The sequence below is a fragment of the Pecten maximus genome, chromosome 5 (genome assembly GCF_902652985.1).
Source record: "Pecten maximus chromosome 5, xPecMax1.1, whole genome shotgun sequence".
NCBI lineage: Eukaryota > Metazoa > Mollusca > Bivalvia > Pectinida > Pectinidae > Pecten > Pecten maximus.
The window spans coordinates 11574991-11579710 of NC_047019.1; positions in this window are offsets into that span (position 1 = coordinate 11574991).

Here is a 4720-nt window from a genome sequence, read left to right on the forward strand (position 1 = left end):
TCTAATTCTCACTCAAGTATACCGTGTAGGTTCGTTGTATACCACATGGTATACTGTCTGATAATGCTGTAACTGAAAACTCTCTTTTTTTAGTTTCTGAATGACAATACCATTGTCACAGATATATCATATTATTACGTTAAAGGGTATCATTAAGATATCATCATTAAGTTGGATATCATATTCCATGAGTTTAACAAGAAAAAATACATAATAACTAATACCATTTCTTGTTCTCTTTTTTGTGCACAGGGGTAATGTAAGCAGATTTCCATATGCCTGGGAATAACCCAGTACTAATTGACTTGTTGAAGAGATTACTTAAGGGGACACAAACGATATTTACCGATTCTTTGAAAAGACGATTTACCCCGTCAGGACCAGTAGCCTTAGAACAGTCTTTGGTAAGAATAGCATCTGTGACATCATTAGCAGTGATGTTTATTGTTATATTCGTCATCAATGCTAGATATATTTGCATTTGAGTCATCAACTGTAGACTGGGCACGAAAGAAATTATTAAATAAGCAAGCTTTCTCAAAGTCATCTGAGATAACGCTATCAGTATGAAGCAATGGTGGTATACAAAATTTACTAGAGTTTGGCAATAGAAGCTTGACAGTTTTCTACCATTGTTTAACACTGATTATGTTAAGTTTACGGATTACGGAAAAGAAACAACATATTCATTGAAACTTACCTGTGACAGAGACGATCAAAACGAGGTATATCACTATTATTGTCTTCATTTTGTTCGTTTGATATCTAGTAAGTATCATGAAACACACTAACAGACGCTTAGCTATAAAGATTACACCACGGGAAAAAAACGTGGGGGTAAAGTAATCGATTAATCGTTAAAGCTTATTTTTTTTTCTATATTTGTATAAAGATCATTTTTGAAGTATTTGCTTAGAAAATATCAGGTCTTAAAAATTAAAAAATGTCAAAATATTTGCAAAAAGTATGTCCATTAGCCAACAGAAAAGTCTGATGTTATGAATAGCATCTTATGTGCTGACCATGAGATAAAACAAAATACATTAAGAAAGAAAGGTCTTAAAGGAGGAATGGATCAAATTGACAACATATATAAAATAAAAAGATTGAAGATGTATTAATCAATTAAGTAAAATAATTATATCAATGTTACTGTTTTTCCCATTTCTGAATGAAAGAGATACCAAAATTGGTATAAACAGTATTTTCTTTAATCCAAAGATTTTACATACAAAAATACAAAATTATCAGTTAATAATTTGCAAAAGGATATGGAAATAAGCTTAAAAATTTATAACAATCCATGTCTCCCAGACAGAAGTTCAGCATAATTTAATCTAGCATAGTGGTCATGTTACAACACTGTTTAATACTTTTACAATTTATATAGGTAGTAATATGAATGTATTAAAACATAGATGTATATTCAAGGAATGAAATGTGAATTAAAGAACAGTGGTGGAACATATGTAACGAAAATAAGTTGCGAGTTGTTGGGATACTATATATTGAAACATAACTGTCACATACATAGTTTCAATTTGATTTGTTACTCGGGTTAACTATGATATCTATTCAGATTCCTTTTACTCAAACCTTAAAGAATAAAGAACAACATTTTGCACCGCAGCAATAATTATTTTATTTTCTTTGGCAGATAAGCCCTGGTGTCCTGATAGCAGTACATAGGTGATTAAGTCCACATCTAGACTAAAAATGAACTGTTGTCTTTGATATCTTTCACACTTGAAGAGGAAATGAAAGCTGTCTTCAATATATCCCCACGTACATATTGGGCTCTCAGATAAGTTTCAATTGAACAAATGTTCTTTAATGTACTTGTTCCGGATATTGCGATTTTTATTTCTACATTTATTAGTTATTCATTTATTTATTGCTTTGTTAGTGTCAATTCTATCAAGACGAAAAATCGTACAGGCATATGAAGCTGTGTCAAGAACGAAATTGTCGAATTGGTCTGTTATCGTCTGCTATGACCTCAGCCTCGTGGTACTTCGTCGCCATCTTGCCATGATGAGGGCGGAGTTTCAGTAGGCTTCTTCTCGAACTTATGATAATTACCTACATATTCATAACAGACGAAATTCGAAGTTAAGTTATGTTCCCTGCGTGTTCGCATTATATATTGTATATTAATATAGATTTAATTGGACCATATTTCTGTGAATAAATATCTTGCACTTCCAATGGGAAATCTTAGGTTAAGTAATTTCGTTGAATTAAGGGATATTAATCAAACTGGGACCTGGTAAAACTTATCATTCCAATCATGATAAAGAAATGAAAGTGCGAAAAGTGATCATGTTGAATGCAAATATCTACATTGTATTACGCGCAGAATCTGTCAAAAATCGTCTGACTATCTCTGCTATGAAGCCTCTCCCAGAGCACTGACTATCAGAATAAGAAAAGCAAACTAGTTTGCCTCATTCTAATGCAGTATGCTTCAAAATTAGATAAAGAATATTCTAGTTTGGCATGTTGACTAACTTTTACATGTAATTATTTTGACATTGTAAATACAGTCTACATATGTTGTTATCATTAATTGTAACAATTGTTAGACGCTGTGACCTGAGCTATACACGTGTACAAAAATGTATATACGAGGTACATACGTATGAGCATGGCCTTTTGTCTAAGTCTGCCAATATCTGCTGATGATACTGTGTATATTTATATATATCCGGTGAATTAAATATCAGCAGATAACGATATTGTTCGTTGTTGTGTAACTGTTTCATGTTCTATGTCTATATATAATCGTTTGTAATTTACCTGTGTCGTCTGCACTGTCGTTTTTTACTACATGAACAATTATCTATTTCCAGTAATACACATACAGCGAACATCTGTTTGTTACTATCCAGTACATATATTTGACTATACCGTCGTTATTAGTATAAGTAATAACGACGGGATGGTCAAATATAGGTACTGGATCCTAACAGATGTTCGACGGATACGTATTACTAGAACAAATAATTAGTCATGTAGTAATAACGACCGTACAGACAAGTAAATTATTGAACTATCGAGGCAATCTGTCCCTTTATCATGGCACAAGCAACTCATAAGTCAATTATCGACATAGAACACGGAACAGCTACATATGTATAGTTTATAAAAATTCAGTGTCGGCGAAATCTGATATCATAATTTCATGTAAGAGTTTGGGAGTGTTTTACCGGTTAAAGATGTGTACAAAGTGCATTGAAATCACCGGGATATCTCTTAATCAAATTTCTACCACAATACCCTGCGTTATTCAACTCTCAGACCATCAGTTAATCATTACAGCTGTTGATTAACAATCTGTTTATACCACACGTGGTATAAACTCTGTACGCATTTCGATTGGCTAACACGGTGAACTTTGACCCAAGCTGCAATTGTTATTGACGTCATCAATAATCTAATGACGTCACATCACCGGGTCCCGGACGTCACCGGTACACTTTATTTGCATACGCGAAATTATGTTTGGCCACGTTTCCCTTTGATTCAAGCCGATATTATTGTGGTAGAAACAGGTCACACGACTCGAAATTGTTGGATATGGAATGTATTTCACACTCGTAAGTTATTTTTTAAAAGTTGCAAAAAAACACTCGCTAAAGCTCGTGTCTTTTGTAACTTTTAAAAAATAACTTACTCGTGTGAAATAAATTCCATATCCAACAACCTCTCGTTGTGTAACCTCTATGTATCTCACTACATCGTTTGCGAGACTATACACATATGGCACGTTCTTTTGATGTTATTATATATCCAAATAATATTAAATTAATTGAAAATTGGTTGTTTTTGTTTTAATATTAGTTTTAGGTCCCTTTTGTCTTCCCGTCTCCATTTTCGGACTTTAGCATTACTAATGAGGATGAAATCGCTTTGCATTCATTGTTTAGTATATTCAAAATATATATCAATTGTTATTGTTGTTGTTAGACACAGGGTAATTGTTCACACCAGCGATATCAGTCGGTTGTTATTTGTGAAACTATTGTTTTGGTATCAGATATATATTGTGTATGTTTTTGATATCTACACACGGCAATTTCACAATTAGTTTCTCTGTTCTATATAGTTTTAATGTATATACATTGAAACACACTGCCTCTTCAAACTCACTGATTGGTCCATATAGCCCCTCTTTTAGATACAATGTATGTTGTGATGAACTGGTGGGTCCAAATTGTCTTTTTATTTTTATTCCTACTATAGTTAATAGCGTGTTTTACTAAATATACGGCAGGTTTCATACAAAACACACCATATGTACAGTACCGACATATATATCGGGAAAAAAAATCAAAACTAACACTTTGCATAAACACTTTGCACATAAAACACTTCTAATATGCAATATCCACACGGACATCAGAGAGGAATTTATTAAAACGAAGACTTTGAGTCCGATTGGAAATTATATAATATCAATTTCATGTCGATGTCTCACTTTCCTTTCACAATAGATTTTTTAATACTCTTCCATTCTCGGGTATTTATTGGCTTACGTATGCTCCTTCCGGTGCCTCAATCATTCATCACTTGCGCTTATTGATTTACTTACGTCTGCTCCTCTCGGCGCCTCAATCATTCATCACTTGCTTTGATTGGTTGCTCGCTTACTGGTTCTGGATTCATTATGCCATATTTTTTTTTTTTTTTTTTAAATAGTAACGCCTCGACAAATATA